The 13807-nt window shown below is 37.1% G+C and overlaps 1 protein-coding gene and 1 long non-coding RNA gene across 3 annotated transcripts in view; one reads left to right on the top strand and one right to left on the bottom strand.

The window, feature by feature from the left end:
* LOC125060362 (connectin-like) overlaps nt 1–13807 on the top strand; it is a 91036-nt gene that overhangs the window by 41452 nt on the left and 35777 nt on the right. The window lies entirely within an intron of this gene.
* On the bottom strand, nt 7181–8289 carry LOC125060363. The gene is made up of 2 exons (XR_007118850.1): nt 8234–8289; nt 7181–7541 (listed from the first exon to the last, which is right to left on the bottom strand). It is a non-coding gene; the product is annotated as an uncharacterized LOC125060363 (long non-coding RNA).

Genomic DNA, 13807 nt, shown 5'->3' with positions numbered 1-13807 from the left:
AAGTCTGTTTTAAGATTTAGTGTGAGCATAAGTTCTAGGTTTAGTTACACAAAAGGGCGGACTTTATTAGACCACAATATAAGTATTTTATATTAAACTGTAACTTATTTTTTTTAGTTATTAAATTAGGCTAGACTTTAGTAGATTAAATAAAAAGGTTTTTAATGATTTTTCATACGATGCAAAGCATCGCGAGAAAACATGTTTTAGGCCCAAAAACCATAATATATACCATGCATGACATGACATACAATTTTAAATGCGCACACAGATAGAAAGTACTTTGGTGCACAGCCGGTTATCGAACCTAAAACCTCAGGAGTGAGAATCGCACGCTCAAGCCACTAGGCCAACACTGCTCTATAATAATTAAATATAATACAGGCGAAAGTAACTATGTCTGTTACCTTTTCACGCATCCAAAATACTGTTTTTACCATTTGTTAAAAGACCGGAAACGCACTTGCAAGCCTCCTGGCAATGTGAACGTATATCGAGGGCGGAGTCACTTAACACCAGTTGAGCCTCTGTGCCATATTTTTCGTCTATCGAGCAACCCACGCTTTTTCACAATAATACCAGTATTTTATGTTCATTACCATTTTCAGCCTAAATTAGGAATTATTTTTCACTTTTTAGTTTGATGTGCTTTAAAAGCGTGTTTTTTAGTTTTTTTTAACTATTATTTATTTTTTAGTTAAATTTTTTTTATTTATTTTTTCGGATTATTGCATTGTCATCGATCTTTGACAGGTGCGCAAAGTTTGAATTATATCTGTCCGTTAAAAGTGGGTCAAAATCGAGTCCGAAGGAGTCGGTTACATACATACATACATACACGTGAAGCTAATATAAAGCGTGTAAAAACAGTATCGAAGGACATCATCCTCAAAATAATTATCCTAAATATCCGAAGCAATCAAAAAGCAAGCTGCCTTGAATGCGAACAACGCAATAAAAAGGTACTAACATGTCAGGTAGGAGTATAACAATTGTAACAAATACACCCACGCCAGCAGCTTACAGAATCAAATAGAGTAGGTAGGTTCTATTTCATTCATATTATTGGAATTTTATAACGAGAATATGTCTTGCTTCACTTACAAAAGAATACTCAAATAAAATCTATTTTCGTCATGTAATGCGTTGTTAAAACAATTTGGGTCAAAATGATTATGAAAAAATCGCATAAAGATAATTTATCCAAACATTTGTTAAGTAAAGAAATTTAAACAGTAAATATCAAGTTGTTAAAGCAAGTCACACATTCGAAACAAAGAGACTCAATTAAATGAAATAGCGTCACAAGCGCTGACAATTCATTTTTTATCTTTAAAACGGTCTGTTATAAGACAATCGTTATAGAGGGCGGCACTATCGGGCCATTATTGCTCTCTCTATAAAAGGCTCTTTGTTTGTCTCCGCTGGATAATGAAGTATCTTAGCAATAACGCGGATCACGTGCCTTTGTTCTCTATGAATTATTATTACGAACGTTTTTAATGCTCATACGTGCGTATCATTAGGGGAGAACGGGGTAAATAGGTAAACGTCATTAGTAATGAAAAGAATTCTTTTGTTTTTTTTTGTGATAACATCAGGCATTGTGCGGAATGTGGATGAAAAGTTGAATTTGGAATTTTGTTTGGAATAATGAACTATTCATATCAGTTTTAGAGCGTTTACGTATTGTTTTCAGCTGAAATGTAATGCTGAAAATAAAATAAATTGTACCAACTATTAACTATTTTATTGTTATTAATTTTCATAAATGTAATGTAAATTTGTTCCTTTTTTTTTATTGGACAATTCACACCATTTGACCTAGTCCCATGTTAAGCTGGTGAAGCTTGTGTTATGGGTACTAGGCAACGGATATACATACATATTATAGATAGATAGACATATAAATACATATTAAAACACCCAAGACCTAAGCACAACACCAAATGCTCATCACATCGATGTTTGTCTCAGCAGGGGATCGTACCCGGGACCCATGGATTCGCAGTCAGGGGTTCTAACCACTAGACCAATGAGCCGTCAAACTTTGGAGTACAGACTCTTGGGCCGTGGGGTTCAAGTGCTCAGACGCTTATCAAAGATTTCAGTTGGCACCTGGTAGATTGTACCGGTGACCACAGAGCTGGTGATTTCCTCTACAAATAAGTATCGCAATACAGCGAGGAAATGCTGCCAGCGTTAAAGGTACACTGCCACAGGGACCAAACTTTTTAAATTTTCTTTAATTTCTTTGTAGGTTAAGAAAATTGTAAATATAAATTATACGTATGTAGCTTGATTAAATGACTTAACAAAAAAACAAAAAAAAATAGATTAATTATTGCTAATTGCATTTTAAATGGTATAGAAGTTATTAACCACTGAGCATTAAAGGTTTCGAACAAGTAATTCGATAATTTTGCGGGACAGTAATTTATTTACCTACTCGAGCGCTGACAGAATTTAATCAGCGGCACATACGTTACGACATAAAACATTTTCAACTCAACCACACAAAAGAGACAAATACAAGATGGTGAGCGTCCGAGCAAAAGAAAAGATAGAAAAGAATATTGCGGGAGAGGCATGAGAAATTAAACAACGGTATTTCAGTTTGTCATAGCTACTACGGTCTCGTCTGCTCGCCTTTGAGGTTTTTCCCACTTGTAAAAAATTATTCAATTGTAATGAAAACGCTTTCTTTTGTTTTATAAATGTATTTATTCAAAAATATTTTTTGTATACTTTATAACAGAAGGTTAAAAGATAAGAATATTATTTATAAAAAATATTTTAATTGTGATTATACTTTCCATGATATTCATGGAAAGATAATAATTAAAGATTTAACTTAATTGAAATTACGTATTTTTTTTATAGAACAGGAGAAAAGGGGTAGAAGACTGTTAAGTGATACCGCCCATGGACACCCTTAATGCCAGAGCGCTCGCGAGTGCGTTACCGGCCTTTTAAGAATTGGTATGCTCTTTTCTTGAAATTTTCGTCAAATTGGTTCGAAAATACTTCAGTGGGCAGCTGATTCCACATAGTGGTGGTGCACGGCAAAACTTTCCTTAAAAACTATCAGTAGTGGAGCAACGGAAATCGATATGATACGGGTGGAATTTCGTATTCTGCCTCGACGTCCGATAATGAAAGTCAGCTGCAGGATTAATCTGAACAACTCCTCTGAACACTCAGCATGGTAAATGTGGTAGTAGATGCAGAGTGACCCCGCATCTCTACGCAACGCCAAGGGATCAGAGAGTGATTGGTCGTCGACGATTCGAACCGCTCTTCGTTGAATGCGGTCAAGTGGAAGGAGCTGGTACTGGGGAGCTCCCAGAGGTGAGAACATTAATCCATGTGGGGCCGAATTTCAGCTTTATATAGTTGCAAGCGGAGGCCCGGAGGGGTACCGTCTTGCCTTGCTGAGCACACCAAGCTTTTTGAAGGCTAATTTCAAAAAGCTTGGTGTGCTCCCTCCAAATGACCGCGAAACTGAATGTCGTTCGATATGTCAACGCTAAGTATTCCGATGCCGGCTGTGGTTTTAAGAAGAGTTTCTTTGAAAAGAGGAGAAGCGCAATGGCTGTTTTTCATAGGTAACAAATGAACAAATTTTCATATAAATATTGACTTCACCGAAAAAGACCTAATTATTACACAGAAAATCCAAAATCTTGAAACAATATTAAAGTACTAACTTTCTTTAAATAGCAACAGAACTCTCCACTTGAATACATTGTTCGTACAATTTGCAGTCGCCAAACATCGTCAAGTTCGTTTGTGAAATGCGAAACGGGCGCAAACTCAAACAAATTGTCAAATTCAAAGCTACCATCGTAACCGAGTTAGTACGTGGCCGTGCAACAGAATAACGTGTACTTGGGATTTCGTTTAGGTTGCTACTTGAACAACCGATTTGTGATCCGACCACTTGTACTCTTCGCTAAACTGTTTGCGTGAAATGGTTTTGTTCGTTCTTCATTTGTTTTTAAAGATCGCAGTAAATAATTGTGCTACAAGCTTTATTTTTTACATGTCTAATTAGCTTTTTCGTTGGTGTTTTCTTTTATATATATTTAGATGGATATGTTCAGAGGCTTTTTCAGCGCAGAGGAATCAGTTACCCATGTAGTCTTGGAATGCGAGGCTGTAGCTAAGCAACGTGCATACATCTTTGGAGCAGTGAGGTCGCTCCGTGAAGCCTGCGAATTGCCCAGGAGAATTATCTGCTCCTGGAAGGAGACTGACTTAGTTCGACAGGACTCTACGCACAATGGATCGAGTAAGAGTCTAAGTGCGGATACTGAGTCCAGCAACCATACCATCTAGATGGATAAAAGGCCTTCAGTGCCTAACATGTCTCGTGGATATTTGACCCAGCTGATTTACTCAAAACATATGTTTATTGCGCATATATAAAGATCCCTTGTTAATCATCAGGGATTTAAACACCCAACCTCACGGTTGTTACATATATTTTGTTGGTACAAATTTATTAGGGTCACACATAAGTCATTACATCGTAGGCGAGAACGGGACCCTGAACCGGTAGAGGAAGTCTTAAAACAAAATGATATATGAACCAATAAGTGACACCGAGTATGAATTCACTGCAGCCTTTTTACACTACAGTTATATGTAAAATAAAAAAAAATCAGTGACGCTACAACCTCTTTAGGTCTTGGCCTCCGATTTCTGAATCTGTTTCTTGATTATTTTTAAATCTAATAGGCAAGTAGGTGATCAGCCTCCAGTGCCTGACACATGCCGTCGACTTTTTGGGTCTAACATGTCGGTTTCCTCACGATGTTTTTTATCACCGTTCGAGCAAATGTTAAATGCACATATATAAAGAAAGTCCATTGGTGCACAGCCGGGGATCTAACCTACGACCTCAGGTATGAGAGTCGCATGCTGAAGCCACCAGGCCAACACTGCTCTGCTGTCACAGTTATATGTATAGTTAGTAAAATAAAATGGCTGAACGAGTTTCATTCCGTAGATTTTTTTTCCCTTTTCCTCTAATTTAACTTGTTTTTTAATAATAATAATAACTTGTTTGGCAATAACAATTTAGTTTTTTTTTAAATATTAAGTATTAATTGTCTTTTTTTTAATTTAATGTTAAATTTCAGTTTTCTTTTATTTTTTTTCGGTTTGTCTATTAATGTACTTACTTATGTTTTCTATTTCAAATATATTGTTTATCAATGTAATATGTTTTGGCTTTGTATATTGTCTAAGTGTTTTGTTTTATAATATGTATGTTAGCTATAAAATTACCTAAATTTTATTCATTTATTTATTTTCCTTATTTCCTATTTTTACAGTAACTAAATACTAATACAATAGAAAACTACACTAAAAACATAATATAAACATAACAACTAACAACTTAAGACCTAAACCATTTTATAACTACTTATAAATAATCCAATTCTTGTAGCCAGCGTTCAACTAATTATATCCGTCTCATAAACAATAGTGTTTAGGGTGCGCAACACCTTCATAAATGTAAGAATTAATAAATGTATATGATTTTAAGTGGTGGTAATTTAGACTATATATGTATTGTTTGTGAAATGTTCTAAGATTCGTCTAAATTTATATATTGTATCATCTTTTTTCTTGCGATGGGTTTGTTATTTCCGTATCCGAGAAACTTTCCTATATTAATTTAACTTTAAGCTTTGAAGTAGTAATAGTTTGTTACAATAAACATATCCTACATATTCTAACATAAATTGTTACAATAAATAGCAGAATCTTAAATGCAATTATGACAATTGACTGCAGCGTTTAGGCGTTTTATATTGATAATTAATTTCATTGCAAGAACTATTGAATTGTTCTATTTTATAATATCATTTTTATATATCTTAGAGGAGTGTTGGCCTAGTGACTCTTATTCCTGAGGTCATAGGTTTGATCCTCGGCTGTGGACCAATTGACATTCTTTCTATGTGCGCATTTAACATTCGCTCGAACGGTGAAGGGAAATTTTGCCAAAAAGTCGACGGCGTGTGTCAGGCGCAGGAGACTGATCACCTACTTGCCTATTAGGTTGAAATATGATCATGAAACAGATACAGAAGTCTAAGGACTAGACCTAAGAAGGCTGTAGTGCCACTGATTTTTTTAAATATCATTTTTACTTTTGACTTTTATAAAACGGTAACCTTAATAAATCATTTTGAGTTTCGACCTACAAGTTACCTTTTGTAACACATAATTAATCAATTTCATTTAATTTACTAAAAAAAATGACTGAATTACGTCCAGCAACTGTGTATATAACATTTAATGTCACGTATCTCAATTAGGATTCCATTTGGCCCACATCTATTCAGGTATAACAATTTATAATGGATCGTAAGTTAAATCCAAGCGTTCAAAAGCATGTCAAGAGCAAAACCGTGTCCCGTCTTGAGGATACTGTTGAATAATAGCCAGTGAGCCTTTGATAGCAATTCCTTTGCGTTCGATTAATGCGAGGCAGCTGAATAGGTCCCTAATTTATATGGGTTTCAACACAATATATTTATTAGGTAATATTATATTGGTAATCAAACTTATAATTGGGTTAACATACATTTTGTTTACGTTCTTAATTTTATTAATTTAACTAAACATAACAAATCAAATCAAAACCATTTATTCATGTAGGTAACACAATGTACACTTCTGAACGTCAAAAAAATAAATGCATATTAAATACTTCTAATTTTACATTTAATGCCAGTTCTCAAATCACGGGCGTAGAATGGAAGATAAGAACTGGCAAAATCTCTCCGCCACTCTTTTTAATCGCCAAGTTTTTTGTTTAACACAATGTTTGTAAGGAGTTGGAACCATTACACCATGTTTATACAACCATACACCATTTTCATATTTATACAAATCTAAAACTTTAGATTTCCGAGACTTAGATGGAGGGAAAAAGGAAGATAATATGTTAGGAATTCTCAATGAATTAATTGTCATTGAAATATTAAGTGTCGAAAATTAATACAAATTATAAATTTAATTCTTTAAATTCATTTCTTCAGTAATAAAAACAATTTTCAAAACAAACAAAAGTCGTCATTTGAGATATCTACAATTTATTTTGAATAAAATATAAAATACTCTTGGAAATCACAAACGATAAATATTAAAAGTAACAAAACACTCAACCTAGGAAGTTTTATTCCTTACAAAACAATTTTTAATTAACTAAAATACCACAGTGAAAATTATACGCAACCAGAAGACAATCTTTTACACAACGCCACCATAAATAACAAAAAACTCCCGCGTCTGTCACGTCCGCGCGCCAATCGCCACATTTCCGGTGTTCCCAGTTCCACTCCTCTCTGTTACCCCTCACTCGGTCCGACTTGCTCTGTGGAGATTGTTTTATAAGACGGCCGTTCCTGACAGTGCGGCGTCCTCGACCGCAGCATTACTTGCACCACTAGCATCAGAGCCATTTCTCTCTTCATTTGTTTCATCCCTTGCAACCTGCTCATTATTGTCTAATGCAGTCTCTGAAACATAGAAGGAACTTGTAAGTAATTTACTTAGTTTAGTGTTATAGCCTGAAGCATATATCCTGGATTAGAGGGATGAAAAATGACATTTATCTCTATTTCTCAATTACCAGTACTATGTGCGCAAGCGTGCACTCAAGCGCACACAGATAAGGTCTATCAAAAAGCAAATATTACAGAATTAGATAGCTTCAGACTTAACACAAATAAAAATAAAACTCAGTATCTTGCCATACACTGTTGTAACGACAGCGGCTTCTAGTGCTCTCATAAGCGACAATTTGTTAAAACAGAGACCCATACATTTTGCATGTTCTCTAAGTGGCCTAAACACATTAGCACCAGAAAAATTTGTAACAGAGACCCATACCTTTGTATGTTCTCTATGTGGCCTAAACACATTAGCACCACAAAAATTTTGTAACAGAGACCCATACCTTTGTATGTTCTCTATGTGGCCTAAACACATTAGCACCACAAAAATTTGTAACAGAGACCCATACCTTTGTATGTTCTCTATGTGGCCTAAACACATTAGCACCACAAAAATTTGAAACAGAGACCCATACCTTTGCATGTTCTCTATGTGGCCTAAAAACATTAGCACCACAAAAATTTGAAACAGAGACCCATACCTTTGCATGTTCTCTATGTGGTCTAAACACATTAGCACCACTGACATCACTCACCAGTCTCAAAAAAAACTGAGCACGCATCCGGCGTCCACTCGCCTTGCCACAACATCTTGTTTTCAGCTGCAGCTTGGGTCTTTTTCCCATAGGAACCAGCTAGTAGCTCTAACTCGTAACGGTGGCACGGTAACGCGCGAATAACCTTGTAAGGCCCGCGCATGCCGGAGTCCAGTTTGCCGGTGATTTATGCAGTCTTGCTTACAAACACAAAGTCTCCGATAGCAAAAGTGAGTGGCTGCCGTCGACCCCCGTTAACGTAGGCATCGTGGCGCTATTGATTGGTTGCAAGGAGTTCCGAAGCTCGTTGTCTGCGAAGAGTTAAAAGAGCCTCCCGATTGGGATTAGAGTTAGTAAATGCCACATCTCGCACTAACGATCTGATGACTGGAGTAACTGCGTCAATACCGACCAGTAACTGTAGTGGTAATTTCTGCGTGGTACTTTGCTTGGAGATATTCATAGTGAACTGCATCCTCCACAGCACATCGGACCATTGGGAACCTTTGTTGCCTACTTCAACACGTAGCATGTTGAGAACTGTCCTGCAGTACCGCTCCGCTTGCCCATTTTCGCGGTGCATACCAGGCGTGATGAAATGTATCGAGCATCCCAAATCACTGACCCAATTTTGGAATGTAGCGCTTTCGAACATTCTAGCGTGGTCACATACTATTGTAGACGGCGTACCAAATAATGACACCGCATTTGAAAAAACTCGTTTTAGCTCGTCAGTGTTTTGTCTGTACAGAAAGTAGCCCTCGGAGCCCTGGGAACTTTTTTTTTTTACGTGCTAAACATACAAGACAATGACTTATGTACTTATTTACAAACTGTCGCAAACTAGGAAACCAAAAGTGTCTTAATATTAAGTCAGTTGTTCTGTCAGTCCCAATATGATCATGTTCATCGTGGAACACCCTCAACAAGCTGAGTCTGTGACCCTTTAGGTCGGACACAAGAGTCGCGGGTCTTCCCCAGTTGGTGTATATTTATAGTACAACAAATCATTTTTTTATCGCATACCTAGTATCGTCAAGCTGCCCGTCTCTTAATCTAGAAATTAACTCTTGTGTCTCCACATCAGCGGTTTGAGCGATCTTCGCCTAGCTGCTCAGATTCCGAATATGAGACACATTGGCAGTGGGAAGAGGAGGATTACATTACACATTGCATTTAAGCCCCTTTTCGATAATCTAAAGTAAAATTAAAATCTTGTAAATATACCCACCAGCGCGCAACTCGAGGCAACTGATCTTTTTTACGCTCCGTCAATTTTAATGAATTGCAATCAGTCACTATTTTAAAGGCTATACCAATTACCAATCAAATAGTGGCGGAAGTGCTGAGCGCACGTACGACAGCTAACGTCTCCAGCTCATAGCTGTGGTACCGCGACTCTGCGCCCTGGGTGGACTTACTAAAATAACCGACAACCCTCTTTCTCCCACCGGCATGTTCCTGTAATAAAATAGCACCAAGACCAATAGCACTAGGTGTGAAGTTCCGTAGGCAGCCGGGGATTAAATATCGCTAAAACCGGTTCATTTGTCATACAGTGAATTATATAATCGCGAGCAGTATCCTGCTCAGCACCCCACAAAAATGGTAACCCTTTTCTTAACAACTTTGCTATATGGTAGGGGAGCCCAAGAGGGGATTTCGGGATTTACTAAAGCGCGGCAGATTAATATATAGGGGGATACCTTGTACCCGGTTAAGTACCTCCACAAAATATGAGGCCCATATATAAGGCCGCACGTGAAGGAGACAGGATCAGTTTAGTAAAAAAAAATTGACCATCAGAAATTCCCGAGCGCGTCAGATTAAGGTAGGGTGAGTTAATTACATCCTAAAAAGTGTATATTCCACTAATCTGACAATTTGAGAGTGACGGAAAAAAAGGGGAGGGCAACAAAGTTGTAAAAAAAAAACGTCATCTCGACATTCTCGAGCGTAGCTAATTTTTTTTTTATTTTGAAGGAAATAATTCAAGAATAATGAAAAATATATAATCTGACGATTTCCGCAAGCCGAAATAACAAAAATTCGTCGATAAAGTTAAATGCGTGCAGCTGCGTGATGCCTACATTTCCTTAAACCGATCGGAATCTACTAAACGGCGTTCTAAATATTTCCCTCAAAATTACATTTCCTGTGAATTTGAACCGATTCGTACCGATAGATTTTGAGAAATTTTGAAAAATCTTAAAAAAATAAGAAATATTTTTTTTAAAGTGGTTTCTTTATCGATCAACTTCAAAAACTAATCCGCCTTTGAGCTTAAAAAACCACGTCGATCGCCACCAAGCTAGTCAAAAGCGGTTGATTCGTTCGAGAGATATCGTACACGAAAGAAACCCGAAAAAGTGTTTTTTCGGGATTACTCCGAAATTTGTGGTTCGATCAATTAAAATTGCAAAATGACTTATGAAGTAGATAAAACTGCGTCGAATGCCGCCAACCGCGTGAAAATTGCTTGATCCATTCAAAAGTTATTGCGGTTTGAAAATTCCAAAAATAGTGTTTTATGAAACTTCTATCAGACTTTCGAGCTTGGAGAGCTCAAATGCATAGAAATGTTATTTCTTTGAACTCAGCGAGCTCAAAATATTAATTTTAAGGGCCCAGGAATGGAATTAGCGGGAAGTTGCAGGGATGGCCCTTTAGGTGAACCGTTTTTCTATTATTTTTTTGTCAGATCAGGCGAATCCCTCTAGATAATCGTCAGATTATGAGACAGTATGTTTAGAACATAAAGATGAACCACATATATCTTAATCTGACGCGCTTGAGTATTTCAAAATTGCGATTTTTTTTTGCAAATTAAGAAAATGGCTGTGGGTTTGCGTCCCATCGAAATCGTCAGATTAGTGAATGAGAGCTTTTTTTTGGTGCACTTAACACTCCCTTAGAAAATCTGACGCGCTCGATAAAATTTTTTTTTTTTAATTTTCAACCCTTAAATACAACCACCCGCATCATGCAAACGATCAGATTAACATACGTACATTATTAAAAATACGTAGGGCATAGATGCTATCAATATCTGACGCGCTCGAGGATGTCCATGCAACAGTTTTTTTTTACATATTTAACTATCTATAGCCGCTTCCCCCACCGATGAAAAGGAATTTATCATATAACATTTTCTTCTTCTTTTTATCTAAGCTTTGCATCCCAATAGGTCTCTACGACGCTCGAGTAAATCCCCATTTAGCATCGTGGGCTCCCCTACCAATACATGCAGTCTTAGAAGCATAACCCGATATGTAGCGACGGAAATATCCCGCTAAGCCTACAAACTGGCGAACCTCCTTGACATTTGTGGGTTTTGGAGATCTAATAAGTGCATCGACCTTCCCCAGACTCGGCCTAACCTGAGCATGACCAATCAATCGCCCCAAGTATTCAATTTCTGAGTCTAAAAAGGTAATTTTTTTTTTATTAATAGAAAACGAAAACCCTGCTGTATTTAATGTCTGTAAAACTTCTTTCAACGTGTCAAGACCTTACTCTACTGAATTTGACAGTAATAAAACGTCGTCTATATACGTAAGGGCTTTGCCAGCATCTATTAGTTTTTAAAGTTTTGGAAATGATTCTCTGATAAACAATTGGTGCATTGGCCAACTCGTAGGGCATTTTCAAATATTCCTAATGTAATGTAAAGTAATTTTGTTATTATCAAACCTAGATGCCTCGCGGTTTCGCGTGTAAGACGGACCTGAACTACTAAAAGAACGAACGGTATTGTTAGATTGGCGGTAATCGTATTTAGGTTTTATATAAACAGATAAAAATTCAATCAAACCTTTTGAGTGTAATTTAGCATTTGCGGCCGCGGCTTTTATTTGGGGATCACTAATGCCTCTAACAACAATAGCGGTTTTCAGCTCATCAGATAAACCTTTAACGATATTAAGACGTAGCAAAGATTTACGCGCGTATTCCGTATAAGTAGAAAACTTATTAGAGTTTGTACTCATTACCTCAAATAATACAGAAGCCATGTCAACGTTACGTGGACATAACGATCTAAATTCTAGTTTAAAATTACTCCACGATCGATCATTTGTCACCCAATCGTTTAACCACAACTTCGCATCTCCTTTCAAACAACTACGTATCCGTCCTAAACATTCGTGATCATCCCAATTATTTAGAAGCCGGGCACGGTCAACCTCGTTGCACCAAACATCAAAGTCGTGTACATTTGGATCAAAGGGCGATATATAAAAGTTGTGAGACTTTTCTTTGAACAATGCAGTCAATGCTTCAACAATACCGCTCCCCTCCTCCTTTGCTTCACTGGTTTTCATATCCAGTGTGTGTGGAATACTACCCTCAATAACCTCTTCAGCCATGCCTGAGCCTGGCTTACTAGCAGAACTCTGTACAGCCAATGAAGTAGAAACTAAATTACTCCCGTTCACAGGACGCGACGGAGTCACGCTATCTATGGATACAGGTAGTGTAGCTTCGATCACTTCTAATCTACTAAGAATCCTATCAAAAGCTACATAGCGTGAACTATCGCGGCGTTTACGAGAGCTATGAGGGTCGTGCGATACATCACGACGCCTGGAAGTCCGATTCCGGCGGTTTGATGAACTACTATAGAGACTTCTACCAGGCGGCGTATATCGGGAATCTACACTATCGCGACGTGCTTCGCGACAACTAGAACGCCGGTTTTCGCGACTATGCCTTTGTCCCTCGAGTCGCGACGAAAGACCAGACATTTTGCTTTTATAAGAAATAAAACTTACGGCCGAGATGAGGTTCCTCCAATACTGAACACTAATAAGTACTAAATTTAGATAACAAACGGTCTAAACGCGTGGTTATCCCACTTCTGATCTTGGAAATCACAAACGATAAATATTAAAAGTAACAAAACACTCAACCTAGGAAGTTTTATTCCTTACAAAACAATTTTTAATTAACTAAAATACCACAGTGAAAATTATACGCAACCAGAAGACAATCTTTTACACAACGCCACCATAAATAACAAAAAACTCCCGCGTCTGTCACGTCCGCGCGCCAATCGCCACATTTCCGGTGTTCCCAGTTCCACTCCTCTCTGTTACCCCTCACTCGGTCCGACTTGCTCTGTGGAGATTGTTTTATAAGAATACTAATATTTCATAAATTCTCTTTACGAAATTTTAATTCTTCCTTTAATTCGTGTGATATAAGTCGTGTATTCGAACTTGTAAATAGTAAAAAGTTGTAAAGAATTTAGTATAGTTTATACAAACTACTAATCCATTCCCGGTTCATATTTCAGTGAATGGACTCGTTTAAGATTCCAGCTAAGCTGTTCGTTTTAGTCTGTGTAAGCTCAATACGTCGCTCTTTCACGTAAGAAGGCTTTCACGACATCCTCAGAATACATTTAGAGAGATATTTGGTTGTATATATTCCAACTTCTGCTTCTATTGAAGTTAGACTTCAACCCAAACACTATCCGACTCAATTTATTTTTACTAAAAATTCTTTACATGATTCACAGAAGGGTAATTAAATATGATAGCAATCAATACAACTATTACGCTATTAAAATCA

Source organism: Pieris napi, chromosome 21, assembly GCF_905475465.1.
Source record: "Pieris napi chromosome 21, ilPieNapi1.2, whole genome shotgun sequence".
In the NCBI taxonomy this organism is placed as follows: Eukaryota; Metazoa; Arthropoda; class Insecta; order Lepidoptera; family Pieridae; genus Pieris; species Pieris napi.
Note: the sequence above shows the minus strand (reverse complement) of the source record. Positions and strands in the feature narration are given on the sequence as shown.